Genomic DNA, 15,291 nt, shown 5'->3' with positions numbered 1-15,291 from the left:
CCCAGCTGGAGTGAGGCAGGAGAGGCACCAGGGGCTCCCCAAGTTCTTCTGGGGGATACTCGAGTGCATGCACATGACTTTGAGCTTGGCCAAGGAGTAAGGGAGAAGGAATAATTGCAGTGGTGACAACCTTGAGAAGGCGAGAGGGAGGCATTGGCTCCACATGGGAGCAGGGGTACTTCATCCATTTTAGCAGGAGGGAAGGCAGAGGGTTTGGAGACAGATTCAGGCAAATTGAGAGATTTGGTGGAGGGAAGATGGGAGAGTTTTTGTCTGATTGCTCCTTCTATTTTCTAAGTAAAATATCAGTCAAGATACTCATCTGGGAGTGAACAAACAAGAGGAGAAGATGTAGGCATCTTGAGGACAAGAGAAATAAGCCTACGATAGTTGCAGTGAAGAGTGGTGGGGCACACCATGCCAGTGCGCTAGGCTCTCCAGGAAGGGCCCACTTGGAACATGTGGTCCTTAGGAATGAAACATGAAATGAGTTGGCACGTTGTGCATTTTTCTCCAGCAGGAATCTGCTACTCAGGTGGATGTACAAGGTGGGTGCATAGTTAGATTTAATCTGAGTTGGGGTTCAGCCAGGTGAGCACATGGGAGAGAGAGAGGGGATAAGGGAGTGGGAGGTTGCCAGGTAGTGAGTGTAATATGGACCACAGAATGTGATCTGGGGAAAAGGAGGGTCAGGATTAAAGGGTCATGGATAAGGAAACATGGCTTCTGGACTGAAGGTCTCCATGAAGAAGCAGGCTTGTTGGGTTGGAAGGGGCTGAGTAGATGAGCAGGAGGGTTTCTGAGACAGTGCTTTTACAAGGTCAGCCGAATGACAATGGGAGAGGGTGGTTGGGGGCCACTGGAGAAAAAGAGGAATAGAGGTGAAGAAGTCAAAGAATAGAGGTGCCAAGTGTTGCATGAGCCATTGCCAAGAAGGGTTACAGAGCCAGGGTGGGGAGAAAGATAGGAAGTCAGTTGCCAGAAACTTCCATGATTCAGGGGATCACTTAGGGGATCAAAGAGGGGTTGGAGTGGTCTAGTTTGGAAGCATGATCTTCAAAGGAGCTGGGGTTTTTGAAGGTAGTTGGGTGACAAATGGCTTGGAAGTGGTTGTGGAAGCAAGGAGGCCAACGGTGAGAGAACGGGAGAGCTGCCACTTCCTGGGCTGAAGGAGGCGGTGTCTGCAGGGCAGACCCACGTTCCAGGGTTAGGGCAAGAGGCTGAACGAAGGCTCAGAGAAGACCACAGGGCTCCAGGAACTTTTGATGGTGGTAGAATGTGAGCTCCCTGTTGGGAGGGCTTGGGGGCAGAGAGGGGTAGCTTGGGTCAGTGTGTGCATAGAGCAGTGTAGGGAGAGTGGTCTTGGGGATGAGAGTTGATCTGAGAGACTGAGACATCTGATAGTCTGTAACATGGAGATAAAAATTTAAAGGGGATAAGAAGAGTGCTAATAGCTCTGCCACTAATAATTTTTGTATTTAAAAATGATTTCCACTTATAATCCTTTGATCACAAATGAGGTTAGAAAACATATCTTGAACTCACATTGGAGACACCTCTCCTGAAATTGCTCCACTGTGCCCCTCTTGTGGACTTCACCAAATGGCCTCTGCCCCTCCAAGGCTTATGCCATCAGGATGAGCGTGAGGAATGCGCAGGGAGTATTGACCTTGCAGCTCTGTGCCGAAGCTGCCCAGCCAGGGCACGACTCTCTCATGCACTAAAGATGTTTGCCTGGATCTTCTTCCAGTTGTGTTCCTAACCGAAAGCAGTGTTGGAGTTCCCAAGGACGAGCTGGTGGAAATTTATCTGGTCAGAGGAGTCAAGCCCATGCCCCTCCACTCTTTCCCTCCTCCCACCCAAGTTCATTTTCCAAAACATATTTCTCTAACAAAAAGGAAGTGGTGGAGGAATTTCACATTTAGGATCCCAAGCACATTTTTATGATTTTACAATGTTTCCTCCTTGTCTCGAGAATTGGGAGCGGGAAGTTCTGTCCTGCAGTGAAAGGATCCGTGTTGGACATGTGAGGAGAACAGACCTGACACAAAGCAAAGTGAGGTTTGCCAGGCGGCGAGGGCAGACAGCTTTGTGTGGGGCTGTGAACCAGTGTCAGCTTAGTAGCATAACAATAGTACACTGAAAGGAAAGTAGGTAAAGCCATAGACACCCTAAGTGCAGCAAATATGCAAGAGTCCAATAAGCTGGGTCCAGATGGAGCATCCAGACCCAGATCCCACAGAATCGTCCACCATGAGCTATTTACTGAGTGTCCACAGGAAAGAGGATACAGAGATGAAGGTGGTATGCACGTCCCCTGATCGAATGTCTCCGAGGGACATATTTTCAAAGTCTATTGTTTTTTAAAATGCCATTGATTACAGTTGTTACACCTGGCATTTAGGTTTAAACATGTATGTGCACATACACACACACACATACATACACACACACACACACACACACGCACTTTCTTGTCAAAACACTGGAGACAAAGCTTGTCAAATCTGTGACTCATTTAGCCTGAGCCCTCGGTCTGATCATAGCTTGGTTTTTGGTTGAAAATATAAACTTATTTGCAGGAATAAGATTAAACACTTCCAGGTTTGATATCCTATAACTTTAACAGCAAACACAGAGCTTATGTGTGTGGAAGGAGGAGAGAGCATATGAGAGGAGAAAAACTAGTTTCAATAATCTCTTACTTTTTCGTTAGCAACTTGCAGCTTACAAAGGTCTTTCATCCAGATTTGATCCTCACAGTATCCCTGTCGGGTAGGTAATTTCATCGTCTTTACGGATAAGGGAAGTGGGATGCCAAGAGCGTAAATCTCCCTGCAGATCCAGGGCAAGGCCTGAGGTCTTCACACTCATGGGCTTCCTCTTTCTTTACCCTTAATAATGAAAAAGTCAAGTACAATTAATTCTTTAAAGACAGCAACTAAACCTTGTACCTGGGGAAACTTCACAAAAGGGCATGAATCAATGAGTTTTACCTAAGCTGTTTTATACAGATGCCATTGCCAATTGCTGGAGATTCTAATCTGTTGTGAGGAATCCTGTGAACAACAGCCTGTGGATCTGAGCCCAATGCTCAGTGGCCCTGTAAGCCACTTCATTTTCCAGAGCATTCTAAGAAGGGGTCAGTTGCTAAATGCTTGAAGGAACCAACTTAAATCAGCTGAAACAGCTTCTAAATCTTAAGTCATAAAAATCAAGTGGCTGTTTTTGCCAGCCAAGCCTGGTCCATCACCCTTCAGATGAAGCCACGTGCCTCTCCACAGAGTCAATCCTCCAGAATTATCTGTAATTCTTGGGGCGAGGAGGTAGCGTGTCCCTGCACTCCTGCAGCCTGTCCATTGCTGAGGGCACATCTCTGAGTGCATGCAGCTGTCCATTTGGCTTCCCAAGATAGTTCAACCCTTCGGCTGCGCGGACCTTGCCGTGGGCCATCCTGGGAAATGACCCATCATGGATAAAGGCAAGTCTTGCTATGGGTTGGAAGTAATTTAAATTAAAAGCTGCCCTGGGGGGAAAATCCTATGATTCTTCCCAGTCTGAAAGGCATCTTTTAAATTTGTGACCTCATTCTCAGTGACTGGTTTTATTCTTTTCTTGATTTTCTTTGCCTCGTCTGAGCCCTAGGGAGTGGCGCACCATCACGTCTGCGTTCTAGCGATAGGAAGTGGGGAAGGGGAAAGAGGCGGCAGGGAAGGGCTAGGCAGATGGCCCCAGACAAATACGTGGGCTCTGGGGGAGCTGGAGTGGAGATCGGGATCCGAGGCCAAGGCCCATGCGGAGCCTCGTAGATGGAGGAAGCCCAGTGGAGGCAAGGGTGGTGCTCGGACGCCCAGGGCTTGTCCCAGCACCGGGCAGCAAGCAGTGTGACTCTGCTGGAGCTCAGTTGGTGGTAGTTGGGAAGCTGCTGACACCCTGGTTCCCGTGGTCGGGTGACACGACATGGCCTGGCCTGCTGGAAGGCCCATGGAAGCCCAGGCCTGATGATGGTTGCCCTGAACCTCCCTCCAGTGGCTGAATGGGACGGGGTAAAGTCAGGGGCTGAGAAATCTAGGGGATAAAATAGCCATCTCACTTCTTTAGGAGTACATGAAGTCGTATGACAGCAGGCCCCACTCAGCCTGACTTTCCTAAAGAGTGCAGGGTAAAGTTGTCTTCCAGGGAGGGGCTGACACAGCAGTCTGGAAGAATGATGGCAGGAGTCGGGAAGGAGTTCCATTGGGGGGTGCCGATGAGGCCAGGGATCTATGTTAGACAGGGGCAGACAGTGGTTTTCCTCTCCTGCAATTGTCATGCCCACTGCCTGTCATCAAATCTGGGACATGAAACATGTAACATGGAGCTGCAGAAACACACAACGCCCAGAGCATACAGACAGCAAAGAGGTCTCCTGGGGTACAGGGAGGAACATGGTACCCACATTTCCATGGTAACCAATTCAATATGTGAAGAGTTCAGAAGGCCAACATCCAGGTTTCTAGACAAGTCAGGTTGCCTAGAAGCTCCTCTCAAAGTAGCTTGAGCCCAGCAGCTCCTGGCTCTCTGCCCTCACGCTCCACTCTGCTCAGGCTGGTGACTGCAGGCACCCGACCCTTCTGCCCCTGGACCCACTTCCATCTCGACCTGCTGCAGCCTCCCTCTCCCTCCCCCATCTCCATTTCCAGTGTGGCCCCTCAACAAGGCTCAGCTCAAGCACCAATCTCCTCTTCTAACTTTCTGCTCCAGTTTCACATCTGTAATATATGAAATTTATTTCACAGCAAAGATTCTTCTGTACTTTATAGGGCTCCTGGGAGGGGGAAAAAGGAAGCAAAATGTATGAAAATGCTCAGTAAGCACTAAAGTGCTATATGAGAAAGTTACATTTTATTAGTAGTCATTATAACCACAACTAGAATATATTCTATTTTATGAAATATAATGAATACTCCACGTTATATTTTATTTTATAACAATGTTTCATTTGTCTTATCTTCTCAGCCAGATAAGATTAGCCTTATCTTCTCAGCCAGATGGTCAACTCTAGGGGGAAGGTCAACTCTGTCTTTTGTTAGCAAATTTGTTCCTACTACCAACATATTGCTGAGTACAAGCAAAGACCCACATTGGTTGATTGACTGATGTCTGCCCTCCATCAGAAGAGCCTGCTTCTCAGGTAAGAGAGAGGGGAGTCCAAGAGAGTACGAACAATGTTATTCAGGGGGCTGATTCACTCTCCTAGCAATGTAACCGCGACTAACTAGATTACCCTCTGATTCCCTGTATAAGGATCCCAGCTTGGAATCCAGCATGGTGACTTGGTTCCAGAAGCAAGTATCCTAAGAAAGCAAGATGGAACTTCATGATTCTTTTATGATCCAACCTCAGACATCACCACAGCATCACTTTTTCCATGGTCTGTTGGTTGCAGCAGTCACAAATTTCCACCCTGGTCCAACAGGAGGGAACATACACCCCCTGCTTCTTGTTGAGGGTGGGAGATGGCAAGGCTCTAGAAAAGCGTTTGGCAAACTTTTTCTTAAAGGACCATATAGTAAAGGTTTTAGACTGCATGCCATATAGTTTCTGTAATGAATAATCCACATTACATTTCATTTTGTAACAATGTTTCACTTGCATTAGCCTTATCTTCTCAGCCAGATAGTCAACTCTTGAGGGAAGGGACTCCGTTTTATGTTACCAAATTTGTCACATGAGTATTATAGTAATAAAACTTTAATTATAAAAACAGGCAGTCCACAGGCCATAGTTTGCCAGTCCCTGTTCTAGAAGAATATGTACAATGGCAGATGTTGCAGTTGTTTTTTAAAAATACAGTTTACCACAGCCTACCCTCTTCTCAGAGGGAGAGATAATTTTTTATGTCATATTAATATCACAGGTATTAGAAAATTCCTCTGAGTCAGGGATTATTTTGGCTGGCAGAACTATGGGAAGCTTAAATGACTCTCAACACTTTAGCATGTCAAGGAGATATCAAGTCCAGCTGAAGGCTTATTTAAGCCAATGAAACTCCTATTCCATTCCGATTCCCTTCTCATCACCACATCCTAGAACATTTATGAGGTGAGACAGAAGGAGCCTATGCAACCTTTGCTTGCGGTTTGGTGATCTTTGTTTTTGGGGGTTCCCTAGAGTCTGTTCTTCCTCTCTGGGGCTCCTGGCATCCTATGACCATCACCTGCCCGCCAAGACCCCTGGATTTGGAATTTGCCCCACATCTTGATACCAACAGGATTGCTTAGGTCATTCCCTGAGTGTGGGATCAGACAAACACCAAAACTGCAGAAAGATAAAGGCTTGTCAGGAAGTGCCAGGTGTTAGTTGCAGGTCACATTGTCTGCCCTAGAGACAAGATGGGAAGAGAGTGGCCAATGCAGGAGGCTCCAGGCCCCGGTGCTGAGCCCTGGCTGGGTTGCGAGAGCTCCCTGGTTACTGACCAGCTCTCCCACCGAGCGTGTGCATCTCCCTCACATGGTGGGTTGCAGGTGCAGAATGCTCAGCTCTGATCTGTTGCCTTAGTTAAGCCAAGGAAGAAAATTTCTCTTAGTCTCCTCTTCCTCCATCTGTTTCAAATGCTGCTTCATTCTGTTTTCCATATTCTCCTACTCCCATCCTTCCTCTCTCTTTTATCCCAGCGCGCGCATACACACACACACACACACACACACACACACACACACACACACACACACACACACACACACACACACAGAGACGTGCACGTTCACTCTTTCAACACATCTCTGGACAGAATGACTAGAATCAGGGGCCTTAGGACCACAGCTAAACTGGACCCTCCTGGCCACCAGGCCACACTTTGGCGATGGCATGTGGGCAGGGATCCTAGACAACACTCTGACCACTTTTTGACATGGGCTACAGGAGGAGGAATGTTGGAACGGCACCTCCCCCACAAACTTGGGCGTTCGTCTCCTTTCCTGTGATCTGTCTGAGTCCTTTCCCCTCCCTTGCAAGTTTCCTGTGACTAACTTCCTTATTGAATTAAATACATTTTTCTCCATCTGATTATGCTGGAAAAAAATATATTCGGAATGGAAAAAATCATGCAGTTCCTGCCCATATAAGCCTGTGTGTGGATGGATCTAGCAAGAATGAAGAAGACATTTAGCTTTCCTTTCCTGTGGGCTCTTGGTGAAAGGTTTTATAGGTACTGGGATCTGGATCTAGAACACCAAGCTATTGCAAAACAAATGATCACAGTCACAGCCCTGCCTCATACCCTGACTGCGGCCCATTTCCGCTCGTTAGATTTCACTCATACATGGCAATGACTTATTGAAGCATTTGGCTCAGTCCTGACAAACAGGCTGCGATGCTGGGCTGGCAGGAAAGCAGCCTGGGGCAAGATGGCTGGGACCTGGCATAATGTGGAAGAAGGTTGGAACCATGGCTCCTCTTCCACTCTTCCCTGTGCCTTCAAGGGGTGCTGTTACCTGATACGGTGGGAGACCCACACATAGTGGAGGGCTATTCACAATGACTCTGCCACAGGGCCACAGGAAGCTCCCAAAGACTCTGTGCTGTGCCATCAGCCCTTTAATTGCTGGATCAAGGGACTGTTCCAGGATATTTTAGGGGAGAGTTGGGGTTTCCTGGATGGTGGTGGGGAACTTAGGGGCTAGGATTAGTGATGACTTTAGCAACCAATATGGAAGTATTTCAATATTTTAACAGCTATTTTGGCTGTATCATTGTGTTTCAACTGAGTGACTGCTCTGCTTGAACATGCTCTGTGTACCAGGCCAGGATCAGTGGTTAGGAATTTTCCTGTCCACCATGTGGTAATTCCCAGATCATTCTGGAAGCTTTAACAAATGACTTAGTCTGAGTTAATAAGATAAATCCACAGCCAAACCAAGATATGCAAAGAGCAAAGATGATGGAGAATTGACGTGGACAGCAGTGGCAAGAATTGTCCATTTCCCTGAGCACAGTGGTGGCATCTAGTGCAGAGGTGGCAGCTAGAGTGTCTACCATGTGACAGGTGTGCTTCTAACCATTCTCACATCTGTTATGTCTTCAGGCCCTGCAGTCAGTCAAACTGAAGTTTGAATTTCTGTAAATTCCTTAGTATCCACAAACCTTTGAAAAATTGACATAATGATAGTGCCTACCCCATGGAAAGTCACAAGGAGAAACAAGAATTTGGCCAGAAAGAAAGTTGAGTCTAGGCCCTTCCACTGGGTAGTCAAAATGTCCCACAGGACTCAGCTGGGTTCTGATTTGATATTAATTATGTAATCTGCATCCAGGAACAGAGAGCTCAGGAGAGGGCACTGGAAAGCTACTATCTTTAAGATAATGAAGTGACATTCTGGAGTTTATCAACATCCTTTGAATTTGATTAGTGCTATGGTTTGAACGTGTCCCCCAAAGTCCATGTGTTGGAAACTTGGTCTCCAATGTGGTAGTGTTGAGAGGTGGGGCCTAATGGAAGGAATTTGGGATACAGGGCACTGCCCTCATGAAGGGATCAATGCCAGTATCTTGGGAGAGGGTTCCTGATAAAAGGAGAAGTTTTGGCCCCCTTTTCCTCTCTCTCTCCCTCTTCACCCTTCTACCATAGGATGACACAGCAAGGAGGCTGTCACCAGATGCCAACTCCTCGATGTTGGACTCTCCAGCCTCCAGAATCATAAGCCAATAAATTTCTGTTCATTATAAATTACCCAGTCTGTGGTATGCTGTAATAGCAGCATAAAATGGGCTAAGACAGTAAGAACCAATTTCCTAGTCCATGATCATCTCCAGATGTTCTAATAAAATTGCATTTCCTTTTTTTATCATAAGGCACAATGTTATTTTGTCTAATGGTGACAACCTATTTTTCTCCAAATTCTGAACTTGTCTCATTTCTGTTTCCATTTGTTAAAAGAAAAATACATTTTTCACTTTTGGCTGAGGTAAATAATCCTAAATGATACAGCATGGGCTGTGTTGCCTACCTCATCATTCTTTTTTTCTTTGGTTTTTGTATTAATAGATTTAGGCGGTACAAGTTGAATTTCATTACATGTATATATCGCATAGTGGTGAAGTCTGGGCTTTTAGTGTACCCATAACCCGAGTAGTGTACATTGTATACCATAGATAATTTTTCATCCCTCACCCCCTCTCACTCTCCCTACTTGTGAGTCTTCAGTGTCCGTTATTACCACTCTGTGTGCCCTAGGGTAGCCATAGTTTAGCTCCTACTTGTAAGTGAGAAATGCACATTTATTTTTCTGTACCTGAGTTATTTCATTTAGGATAAGGACCTCAAGTTCCATTCAAGTTGTTGAAAAAGACATTATTTCATTCTCTCTTATTGCTGGGTTGTACTCCACGGGGTGTATATGTATATATGTATATACCACATTTTCTTTATCCAATCATAAGCTTATGGGCACTTAGGTTGAATTCATCTTTGTGATTGTGAATTATGCTGCTATAAACATACACATGCAGGTATTTTTTTGATATAATGATTTCTTTTCCTTTGGGTAGATATCCAGTAGTGGGATTGCAGGATCAAATGGTAGATCTACTTTTAGTTCTTTGAGAAACCTCCATACTATTGTCCATAGAGGTTGTACTAATTTCCATTCCCACCAACAGGGTATAAGTGTTCCCTCTTCACAGCATCTGTGCCATCATCTATTGCTTTTTGACTTTTTAATAATGGCCATTCTGATTGAAGTAAGATGGCATCTCATTGTGGTTTTAATTTGCATTGCTCTGATGATTAATGATGTAGAATATTTTTTCATATGTTTGCTGGCCATTTGTATATCTTCTTTTGAAGAAAGCCTGTTCATGTCATTTGCCCACTTTTTAACAGGGTCATTTTTTTTTTCTTGCTAAGTTGTTTGAGTTCTTTGTAGATTCTGAATATTAGCATTTCATTGGACATATAGTTTGTGAATATTTTCTCCCAATCTATAGATTGTCTATTTACTCTTTTGATGATTTCTTTTGCTGTGCAGAAACTTTTTGTTTAGTTAAATTTCATTTGTCTATTTTTGTTTTTGTTGAATTTGCTTTTGGGGTCTTAGTCATAAATTCTTTGCGTAGGTCAATGTCCAGAAGAGTTTTCCCTACATTTTCTTTGAGGATTTTTATGGTTTCAGGTCTTACATTTAAGTCTTTACTCCATCTTTAGTTAATTTTTGTCTATGGTTAGAGATAAGGATCCAGTTTCATTCTTCTGTATGTGGCTATGCCATTTTCCCATCACCATTTATTGAATAGTATATCCTTTCCCTAGTGTATGTTTTTGTCTGCTTTGCCAAAGATCAGTTGGTTGTAGGTATATGATTTTATTTCTGGGTACTATATTCTGTTCCATTGATTTATATATCTACTTTTGTCAGTAACATGCTATTTGGGTTACTATGGCCTTGTAAAATGTTTAGAAGTCAGGTAACGTGATCCCTCCAGGTTTGTTCTTTTTGCTGAAGATTGCTTTGGCTATTTGGGCTCTGTTTTGGTTCCATATGAATTTTAGGATTGTTTTTTCTAAGTCTGTGAAAAATGACATTGGCATTTTGATAGGAATTACACTGGATCTATAGATTGCTTTGGGAAGTATGATCATTTTAACAATATTGATTCTTCTGATCCATGAGCATGGGACGTTTTTCCATTTGTTTGGTCTTCTGTGATTTCTTTCATCAGTGATTTGTAGTCCTCCTTGTATAGAGATCTTTCACCTTCTTGGATAAATTTATTCCTGGGCATTTAATTTGTTTGTTTGTTTGTTTGTTTGTTTGCAGCTATTGTAAATGGGATTGAAATCTTGATTTGGTTCTTAGCTTGGTCATGGTTGATATATAGAAATGCTATTGATTTTTGTACATTGATTTTATAACCTGAGACTTTGATGAATTCATTTATCAAATCTAATGTTTTGGAAGAGCCTTTAGGGTTTTCTAGGCATGAGATCATATCATTAGCAAATATAATTTGCTTCCTATTTTCCAATTTACATGTCCTTTATTTCTTCCTCTTGCCCTATTGCTCTGGCTAGGACTTCCAGTACTATGTTGAACAGAAGTGGTGAAAGTAAGCATTCTTGTCTTGTTCAAGTTCTCAGGGGGAATGCTTTCAACTTTTTCCCCTTCAGTATAATGTTGGCTGTGGGTTTGGCATATATGACTTTTATTATTTTGAGGTATGTTCCTTATATGCAGAGTTTTTTGAAGGTTTTTTTTATCATGAAGGGATGTTGGATTTTATCAAATGTCTTTTCTGCATCTATTGAGATGATTGTATAATTTTTATTTTTAATTCTGTTTCTGTAGTGAATCACATTTACTGACTTACATATGTTGAACATTCTATCCTTGCAACCCTGGGATGAAAACCACTTGATTATGGTAAATTATCCTTTTGATGTACTAGTGGATTTGGTTAGCTGATATTTTGTTGAGAATATTGGTTTGCAGTTTTCTTTTTTTGTTGCATCCTTTCACCACAATCAAGTGGTGAAACACGCAACACACCTTAAAGATGAAAAAAACTGCAGAAAAATTCATACAGACATCACCCAGTGTAAAAATCATGACGATTACTTTGTACTGTTTTGCAAGAGTACTTTGAGAAATGAAAGGCACAAGGTCTGTTTATTTCAATTACTGGTAACTCTTCTACTATTACCATTGTCCGTGCTACTTTTGCATATGCTAACATTCCTCAGAATCCTCATATCATTACCAATATCACTCTGGACCCCCCAAAATAAAGCCATTCTTTGCCTAAAGTTGAAGAGAGAAGGAAAAAGATGGAATTTCAGATCACAGAGCAGTGGAAATGTATGTGCAAGGTGGGCAGCTATTTATATCTCCTACTACTGTGCTGCTCTGAGACAGAAAGGAAAAACCAGACTGTTTTTCTTACTCTCACACACTCAACACAGAACACTTCTAACACCAGATATATGGGGCTTTCCCCTCACACATCAAGCAATTCTCCAGTGGACACCAACTCGGTATCCTACAATTCAATACAGTTCTGACACTTTCTACCTGGAGATAATGTCAGATCCCACAGTGTGAGAGCTAATTCCCATAAGACTGCCACCATTTCAGATGCCAATTGAAAATAGTGGGTTGTCACCTACACTTCTGGCTAACTGGATACAAACTGGGGTGCCCATGACACTTGGATTCAATTAATTTGCTAGGGCAGCTCACAGAACCCAGGGGAACACATTTAACAGTTTATTATAAAGTATATTATAAAGGACACAGATGAACAGGCAGATGAAGAGATACATAGGGTGAGGTTGGAAGGGTCCCATGTGCAGCAGCTTCTGTCCTTGTGGAGCTGGGGTGCACCACCCTTCTGAAATATGGATGCTTTCACCAATCTGGAAGGTCTCCAAACCCTGTCTTTTTAGGTTATTATGGGGGCTTCATTGTATAGGCCTGATTGATTACATCACTGGCCATTGGTAATCAACTCAACCTTCAGCCCCTCTCTCCTGCCCTGTGGGTTGGGGGCTGGGGCTAAAAATCCCAATCTTTCATCATAAAGTGGTTGCCCTGGCAAAGAGTCCCAAATCCTGAGGCTATCCAGGAGCCCCCAGCCATCTGTCATCTCATTAGCACATAAAAAGACACTCATCACTTTGAAAATTCCAAAGGTTTTAGGAGCTGTGTGCTGGGAGCCAGAGGCAGAGACCAAATACTTATTTCTTATTGTATCACAGTATCATACCCGCCCCTCTGAGAAACTTCTATTGGCCTCTTTGGGGTGCAGTAGACATCGGTGTATTCTAATTTGGCTACCTGTTAGGAGTTACAAGAGCCTGGAGGATTCTGTGGAAGGAAGAGGCAGCCATCCTGAATAGAAACAACCCGACATTTATGCAACACTGTGAGATCTCAAAATGTGTTCACTTTCAGCTTGATGACCTTGGAGGGTCTGGCTCTACAGGGTAGGTGACTTATTATCTTTATTTTAAATACTGGGAAACTGAGGCTCAAAGAGGTTAAGTTTTTTAGCCAAGGTCATCAAGGAAGCTGGTAAGGGACAAAAACTTGAATTCAGATCTTCCAATTCTAGATATTATTGAAATACTTCTTCAAGTGTATTACTTTAGATTAGCTCAAATGTAATATCCCAAGAGGTGGTAATCATATTTAAGCTACACAGAAACAGTTTGGTAAAGGGAATTCACTCATCTGAATTCCACCCTCTGATTCCGCTAGAGAGAATATAGAAACACCAAAGATCAGAGAGTAAGAGACTCAACAAGTGTCTAGCACAGGCCTGAGGAAAAAGCCATAGGTCTCAAGCACCACACAGAATGGCCATTCATCAGATCTCCCTCAACAGTCCTCATTTTCCTCTTGTTCTGATTCCAAATTTGCCAATCTTAGGAAAAACTGAACTTCTCAAAGTCAACAGTATTAGGAAAATAGAAACCCTGGTTATTAAGGGATAGAAATCATCGAATCCTTGGCTTAGGGAGATTCTGCTGGAAATGTCTAGGTTTGGTTTATGCCGCATCTGGTTAGTTCTGGAGCACCAACGCATTTGGGTTCCTAAAATTCAGTGAAGCTGAAGACCACTTGCTGACCAGCAGCAAGTTCACCCATACTGGGCCATCCTGGAGGTGTCTTGGTAGTCAGCAGGCAGGCCTGCAGGCAGTGTGAATTTACCTCTTCCCTTTTGTGTTCAGCACACAATGACAGTGTGTATAATTGCAATCATCTGGAAGCAGTAGAAATACTCAGGATTAAGCAAACTGCCATAGAGATGGCCTGAGTTCACAGGTGGTCCCCAGAGAAGAGCAGATGGATGAGGTGCCACAGAGATAAAATATTTGACTGTTATGAGAATTGTGCAGTAGCATGAAAGGGTCTGATGTGGTGTTTATAAACAACAACAAAAAAATCAGAGCCTGAAATGATAATGACACATAATTAAGTAACACTAAAAAGGTATGTAGGCATCAGGATCACGATTGGAAGAATGGAGGTGTGAAATAAAGACAGCTGATTATTACATTCTGAGTGAAACTGTTTTAAATGTTTTTAATGTTTTGTATTAGTGAGCTTTTACTGTGGTAATACTGTATGACAAATATTAATAACTCTAAAATAATTAGAAGCTTATAACAATGAGTATTTATTTCTTGCCAGTTGGTTTGCAGGTTGATTGTAGGCCAGATGAGGGTCAGCTTGGCCAGGCTGTGCTCCAGACTTAGTTAGGCTCAGGTCTGCTCCACGTAGCTTCCTTCTGAGACTCTGGCTGCAGACAACATGGTGACCTGGGGCATGGCTTTCTCATAGCAGAGATCCCAAAATTAAGAGGGGCAAGTGAAGGTATGTGATGTCTCTTAAGGTGTCATCTTGGAACTGAAATGTGTCACTTCTGCCCACACTCCACTGGCCAAAGCAAGTTGTATGACCAAGCCCACAGTGGGAAGAAGAGGTGTCCTCTACCCAAGGAAGTGGTTGAATCACATCCCCTAAACTTCATATGTCAAAGTTCTTACCCCCACTACCTCACAATGTGACTTATTTGAGATGGGATCTTTACAGAGATAATCAACTTAAAATGAGGTCATCAAGGTGTGCCCTAATCTAACATAACAAGTGTCCTCATAAAATGAGGAAATTTGGACAAAGAGACACAAAAGGAACACAGAGTGAAGACACAGGGAGAAGATGGCCATTTGGCAGGTAAAGAGAGAGCCCTGGAACAGATCCTCCTCTAACAGCCCTCGGCAGGAACCAACCCCACCAACGCCTTGACCTCAGACTTCTCGCCTCCAGAACTGGGAGAAAATAAATTTCTTTTGTTTAAGCCACTCTGGCAAACTAGTACAGAGGCCTGGCAAGAGAAGGATGGGAAGGAAGAATTAAGATAATGCGATCTATGACAGTGTTATTCTTTGAATCATTTTAAAAATTAAAATATAACATGGTGAAGAATCCACTGAAAGTCCTTAGCAATAAGTCTCTAACAAGAGTAACAACAGCAGCAATGAATTAACTAAAATTCAAGCACTACTATATGCCAGGAATTGTTCTAAGCCCCTTACATATATAAATTTATTTAATTGTCAAAACAAAATAGTACCTATAAGATAGAAACTTTTGTTATCTACAACTTAAAGTTGAAGGAGTTAAGGTCCAGAGAGGTTAAGCCACTTTCCAAAGCTCACACAGCCCACTGGTAGAGCTAGAATATAGCCCAAGAGCATTCTATTTCCAGAGGCTAAGCCCCTGACAACAATGCTGAATGGCTTCTCTCACA

This window comes from Lemur catta, chromosome 1 (genome assembly GCF_020740605.2).
Source record: "Lemur catta isolate mLemCat1 chromosome 1, mLemCat1.pri, whole genome shotgun sequence".
Classification (NCBI taxonomy): Eukaryota; Metazoa; Chordata; class Mammalia; order Primates; family Lemuridae; genus Lemur; species Lemur catta.
This window is presented reverse-complemented; position numbering follows the sequence as displayed.